General features: G+C 38.8%; 1 protein-coding gene across 7 annotated transcripts in view; it reads right to left on the minus strand.

Annotated features, from left to right (window-relative positions):
* LOC102680347 (protein-tyrosine sulfotransferase) overlaps positions 1-7,287 on the minus strand; it is a 171,703-nt gene that overhangs the window by 134,288 nt on the left and 30,128 nt on the right. For 2 of the 7 annotated variants that reach the window (XM_031510704.1, XM_031510702.1), the window contains exons 1-2: positions 1,995-2,007; positions 74-151 (exon numbers count right to left, since the gene is read on the minus strand). The exons of 2 other annotated variants lie outside the window; for them this stretch is intronic. The gene's annotated coding sequence lies outside the window, so the exon portion shown is untranslated. Of the gene's footprint in view, positions 1-73; positions 153-1,994; positions 2,008-7,287 lie in introns of those variants that run through there. 3 more of the 7 variants (XM_031510703.1, XM_031510707.1, XM_031510701.1) reach the window with 2 other exon arrangements.

The raw sequence follows: 7,287 nt of genomic DNA on the forward strand, positions 1-7,287 counted from the left end.
ATACAATATCCATAACCTCTCCCAGATCCAAAGTGTAAAAACTTTTCTCCCCGAGTAAAAATGTAACACTCACATTCCGTTGACACCGGTCCAGAAGCTATCTTCGCCACGGACCACCCAGCCACTTCCTTTTTACCCGTGCCGAGCTCCCCTGCAAGAATGGATTGAAAATCGTTAGATAAAGCTTCCCGTATGCTATTCTTCGATGGATCGTTCCCCAAGATTTTTCCAACAAGAAGGAAGGTCCGAGATAAAACCTATCCAACTTCTCTCGTCCCATTTCCACGGATCAGCACGGTACAGCACGAGAGGATACATCCAAGCCGCAGGTCGCAATAACGAGAAGAATATCTGAGGAATCGCGTTCAACTTCCGGATTATTATTCCGGATCTACGCCAGTGATTCTTAACTCTGAATCGATATAGTCGGGTCAGGTTGCATACATTTTCCTCTTCAGAAAAATATTCTCGATAATTGACTTTGTTTCGATAACAATATGTAATTATATATATATATATATATATATATATATAAAGTTAGTTGTAATTTTTTCAAGAAAAGAAAAAAGAGAGAAGGAAAATTCGAATCACTTTGACCTACTACGTTAATTGAAGAATATTAATGTTCTGCGAAATTATGAAATTGGTATATTAATTAGGATTTTCTATAATTTTTAATGTTAATAATTTACTTAAAGTTTAATTACAATTTTTCATCAAAAAGATATTTTAAATTATTGCGAGACGATTACTAAAAATTTTGTGCGTCTATTGTATTCCACGTTATCATAAAATTAATATTATTACCTAAAATTTTCAGTAATTTTTAATTTAAAAATTCGCGCGCGCGCGTGTTTTTTTCGAAATTGCTTCTTTAGCAATTTTAAACGTTCACAACAAATTCTTTCCTCGAAAGAAAGTGAGGCATAGAAAGTGTTGCACGAAATTGGAAAATATTAAGAACCACTGGCGCTGTACGATGACGTATAACCCTGTAACCGGCAACATTTCTCTTCGTGATAGGTACGATTCATGCTCGCGTTTACGTGGAACGATGGCAATCGAGTCGCTCTCGAAAACAGGAACGAGTCGACTGGGATGAGTCAGCATCTCCCGCATCCGTTAGACGAACAATTAACCGATAATGTATTTCGATCGATGCCCATTGTTTTGCGAGGGGAGAATCAAGTCGGGGGAGGGACGGATAACGAGATGCCGCGTATACACGCTTGTGATTCTTTGATTGGAGGAAGGATGGAAGAGAGCTGAGAGCTCGTGAATGTCTGTTTTTGCTCTCTGTGGGGACTCGGTTATTGCGTTGCGGTAAATACAGGGTGGTGCAAAAGCAAGTAACGCGAAGAGGAGATTTAACGTGTGTGCGAGGGAATAAAAATTTGAGAGGATTGTAAAAAAAATCTTGAGTGAAATTCAAATTTTTAGTAAAATAGAATATTCTCGTCGGATATCGATTTTTCTTAAAACTTTTTCCTTCGAAAATGGCTGCGATAAACAACTCTCTGTAATTCCCACAGGATTAACGAGAAAATGAGAAACGAGGGAAAAGAAAAAAACCTTGAAAAACTTATTTCATTATCGTGCTTAACAATATTATGGAAATATTATAATGGATGCATTTATAAACGGCAATTAACGGTTTTCTAGAAAATTTTCCCTTTGGCAACCGGCGACAATTGTGATAAATCTCGCGTTTCCGATAGGTTAATGAGAAAAAAACCCGTGTTTGATTAACCTGTTCGTGGAACAAATATTGATATTAATAAAAATATCGCGAGTTACAATCGCGACATTAATACAAATATTCTGCAAATTTTTATCACCTTTGCACCGTTTAATACTCGCGAAAAATTATCCCGATAAACATAATTTTCCAGGTATAATTAGAACAATTGTAAAACACTGTTTTTCTTCCTGCCTTTATCTCCTTTCAGCCCTCGAAACGAGAAACTTTTTCCAACCGTTCCGAAACGTTCGACCGTTTTTCGCGAACGACGCCGCATAACTGCAACGAGCAGATAAACATAAAATCCTTGCTAGACCGGTCGGAATGATCTCTCTCCGTGGTCACGTAAACGGCTCCACTCGAAAACGTGGGTACTCTGAAAGCCTCTCCCTCTAAAAATTTAACCCAAATGAAACTCGACAAAGAAGACACAATAGACGATAATCCCTACGCTCGTCGTCTCTCGTTTTGCGCTCATCTCCTATTTCCAAGGATTGGACGAGTATCTCTTCCTCCCTTTTTCACTTTCACCGAGTGTTAGCAACATTTCCAGCCAACCAATTCCCGCACATTGGAAAAATGTCACGGTATTATGTAAACTATTGCGTATCCCGAGGATCCTCCTCGACCTGTTTACAGAGTCTTTTGTTTGGCGAGAGAGGCCGAAGCCAAGAGTTCATATTTTTTGCTCTTCGCGTGTATTATTACAGGGAATGAGATGCTTGGAATGACGGAGAAGGGAATTGTTCGAAGGGAACTTTTTCGCCTAGATGACGGGGAGTTGAATGACTCGACTCTATTGGAACAATATATTATGGAGAGATAAAATGTTTTCGAAAAATACGTCATAATAAGAGGTCCTGGGAAATATTTCTGGTCAGATAGATATTAGCTGTGAATTAATGTTTATTTAATTGTTGAATTATTATTGAGAGAGCTGAAGATCATTTAAAAAAATATTTAATAATTCACAGTAATTCTATAATATAATTTTTATAATTATTATTATTATTTTATGGTACTTTCGAAGAAATTCTTTTAAATTTCTAGCTCCTTTCTGAGAAATCAAAATATGAATTATCGAAAAGAACCACGTTGCAGATTTCAATCGAGAACAGCAAATTTCAAGAGGCAATCTCTCTCTATTCGAAGCGTTTGATGGGTATAATTTCCGTTGTACGCCATGAAACCGTTCTCACTTTGTAATCGTATAACGTATCACTACGGATAAAGTTTGACTATCCAATTTACACGACATCCAACAACGGATTACTACTTTAGGAATATCAGCTAAACCGAAAACAAAGTGTCGAGCGTTTCAACAGGAAGTCTAATCAACAAGGATGAAATTTTCACGGTATAAATTTGTTCATTTCTATGCATAACGCGGAGGGTTGCGTGGAGGAGGTGGCTCTTCGTCGAGGGATAAAATTAAGGGAAGGAAAAGCGTTGTTTATTCCGACGAGAGAAGAAGTAAGGGAGGAAGATTCCACGAGGAGTTAATTCTCGGAGCCTTTGGCGCCGTTGAATCTCGTTGGTTTCGGCGCGGGAGACGGGAAATCGATGGGGGACGGGGTCGTCGAAATAATTGATACGTACGAGGGAAATCCATTTCTGGCGTATATACGTTGGAAATTAAACTTCAACCCCGATTAAGGGTGTACGAGTGTACGAGTTTGGGCGAGTTCGAAGTCGAAAATTCGGTCTCAGTGCCCCATTCAAATCGGAGCCAATCGGAATTGGGGAGAGGGGGTGGGTGTTCACTGCACTCGACGTATCTTGATCGGTTAAAAGTTTCGAAAGGCCGCGTTTACCTCTTGGAAAGAGGTAGGCTTTCTATCTCCGATATCCGATGCGATTTACTCTTTCTCCTGTTATCTAAGAAAATTAAGATTTTTTTTCTGATGGTAAATAGAGAGAATTGTTCGAATATAACGAGTATTGGATTATTGTGCGATTTGCATAATTTATGCAACATCGATTTCGGGTAGGATTTCTTATAGGAATTATGTACGAGAACGTAACAATGGTTCCACCATATGCGATTTCATTATTTATTATCATCTCGAGTGATTTGAAGAAAGAGAAGTATTCGAAAAGGATTTGGAATTCTTTCTGGATATCCATTCTCTTTTCGATATAATTACTTTTTGTTGCATTTTTAAAATTTTGTTTCTCGTGCCTCATCAAAAAATTGAAACGAAACGTGTTAATTATACATCTGATGTATCAAAAATTCTCAGATTTGCAATCATCGAAACGAAGGTTTTATCTTGATTACGAGTGACCACAAGAGGAATTTCTTTTTAAGAAAGAAATATGCGAACGTTCCGGTTTTCGCTGGCCAGACCAGTGTTAACGAGTTTTATCGGGGAACACGTTGGTTGGTACGTAAATTATACGTAAGAGGCGAAACAATTTTCCAAGGATGCAAAGAGACGATCGAGGAATGCGACGTTTGTCTCGAAGAGAATAGAATCTGCACGTGCGTGTACACACGTAGCTGCCACAGGTCGATAAATTATTCAGCAGCAAGACGAACCGCCGACAGGCGTCGTGAGCTAATTAACCTTGTTATCGCGTGTGCACATTAGGCTGGGTCCTCGATCGAACGTGATCTGTTGCTTGATCTTCCGGTCGGAGGATCTCGAAGAGATCCTTTGTTTATTGACACGTGCGTAGACAGATATGACTTTTCTTTTTTTTTTAAATAATTCCAATTATTTTCAGTAATAATGAACAGATCTATATTTTAATTTTATATTCAACTATCGACATATTTATCCATCTTGCGCTTCCAAAAATGACAGGATATTTAACGACCCTTATCTCGATCCTTCAACTATCATTTCCAATAAAACAGAGAAAGTCAAAATATTTGTGGATTGTATTTTAATTTTACCGTTGTATCTTTTTGAGTAAAACTCCTCCACTATTCCATTACTATTCCACGTGGAATTATTTATTAACGAAACTTTGAAATTTCAGAAATGATGAAACATCCATCGACGTTCAGATTTATCAAACTCATCGGAAACAAATTTATCCGTCCCTTCCACTTCTAATTATAGATATTTCGGAATCGAATTAAACGTCCGTCGAACAATGACGAAAGAAGATCCACCGACAGCGCGAAACGGCAACGGAGAAACGGGACGCTAATTAAATTCGTTACCGAATTTACACGCGCCTTCGTGGACGTGACCGCTCGACGGCCAGGTTCGACGACCCCCGTCGACACCGGAATATTTCGACGGTAAGTGGACTAATTGTCGTCGATTCGAGGGATAGAGAAACGACGGGTGGCCGAGTTGGTGGAACGGCGGGAGGGGGGCGATAATAGGATTCACAGCTGACGACGTTAATAGAAGGATTTCGAGTAGAACTTCCTCGCGGACTAATTAACCTTGTTATTTCGGTGACGGCCGTGTGCAACATTTGGCGTGTCGACGATATGATACGGTGGACACATATCCGCCATAATCGACGTTCATCGAGTTCGACGACTCGGCCATCCGCGTTAATCGTATCCGTTGTTCGTCATTTTAACGACCGATACTTCTTCTTTGGTTCGAAGGGATCGATCAGCGCCTCTGTTGGGAAATTTGCTGGAATTTTGGTGGAAAGTGAGATTTACAGGGGGAGAGATGAACGAGTCGAAATCGAAAAGAGAAATTTGGTAATTGGAACAATTTTGTTGAGGAAAGTTTGCACAATTGGATTGGATCGATAATTTTTAAGATGATTTTTTAAAGCCTTCCTATTTCTAAGATTAATTAACGATACTAGAGCTTAAAGGATCTATTCTTACAAAAGATATTACTGTCCGCAACTTTGTTATATGTAAGAAAAGACATCTTGAAGTCGACTATAAATTGCTGCTTGGAGGACAAAAGATTAATATTCGGAAAGTACACTTCAAGATTTTAAAATTTCCTGTTCAAATTCTAATTTCATTTCTCTACTTCAATAATTCTTGTCTTACATCTATTAGCATGATAAATAGAAATATTATTTAGAATATCTCAAACAATATTGCAACTTAAAGCAATCATTATTCGCATTAAGTTTTCTCAAATTGGCAGGGGGAAGCAGAATGAAACAATAATGGAAAAGATGAGGATAAATTTTCTATAGAAATAAGAACACCAATAATACTGCTATTACTGTTACACGGTTTCGAAGTTCTTTAAAAAGAATTTGATATTGATTTCCGTTCGAAATCAGTGGCTACTTCTTCATCATCGATCCGAAATAACTCGACGAAACGGCGGTCGACTTGGATGAAATGCATTCAGTTTTTACACTCGTGTTTCTCGATTAAAACGACATATAACGCGTCACCATTCATTTTTGCGCGGTCGAGATTTTCGAACATGGGTCAACCTCGGTCAACGTGGCTCGCAAACATTATTTGATTACACTTGGACGAAAACTTGGTGGTATTTGTCGAAAAGCCAACCCAGTTCTCTAATGGATCCTCTTTAACCTTTGGATAACCACACTTCCGGATGAATGCTAGGTTGATGCCCTCTCCGATTGCTTTTAATGGAAATCAAACGATTTTATCTCCCCCTTTTTTTTTATATTAAGAAAGATTTTTTCACAGAAATTTCTTAATGCATAGTAACGAACGTTTCAAAGACAAGTTGTACAAATACAAGTTAAAGTCTAAAATTGCGACAAATTCGAAGTGTTTGCGATATTCAAAAGAATTATTATTATTCCGATCTACTAGAAACTAATTTTTGAATATTTCACATAAAGCAACGATTTATTTTATTAATTGTGCAATATTATTTCCGAAACAAACGTTCCTTGTTTCCATCCCATTGCACAAGAAACAAGACCGATATCCTTAACACCGAAAGAAATACACAGCAACTTGAAACTCGCGCTAAGCGTAAAATGTCGAGGATTTTTCGTCAGAGAGAATGAAACAACGAGGAAACAAGATCCGTGAATTCACGTTTTGCCGTTGTGGCTCCGAGGGGAGTTGGCCATGCGGTGTTTCTCGCATTTGAAAATCAAGAGCGCGTGGTGCGGATAAAGCGGGATTTACGCGGGTGTCGCGTCGCGGGACGAAACGTCCAGGGTGCGATAAATCAAACGATGATATATCGTTTGCGGGAGAAGAGAATCGTTCTCAATGAAGAGACGACGACTCGACTCGAAAACGAAATTAATAAACTCGAGATCGGTCGGATTAAAATAACTCGTGCTGTTACAAAATTTTACCTATCATCCGGAAACACGTGTCATCGTAAATTCGTGGACAAATAAGCAGAGAGAGTTAATCATGGAGTCATTACGAATTAATTAAACGAGAAACCAACGCGTTTCACCGCGTTTCAATGAAAATTAACGAGGATAATCTTACGTGAATGCGAGCAAACTGGCCCAACTGGAAGCTAATCGCGAGGGTACGCGCGGATTAACTGGAAACGGCCTTTGATTAACGCGGATGAATGAAAATAGATGCGATCATTCGAGAGAGAGAGAGAGAGAGAGAGAGAGAGAGAGAGAGAGAGAGAGAGAGAGAGAGA

Source organism: Apis dorsata, unplaced genomic scaffold (genome assembly GCF_000469605.1).
Source record: "Apis dorsata unplaced genomic scaffold, Apis dorsata 1.3 scaffold_256, whole genome shotgun sequence".
NCBI classification, from domain to species: domain Eukaryota; kingdom Metazoa; phylum Arthropoda; class Insecta; order Hymenoptera; family Apidae; genus Apis; species Apis dorsata.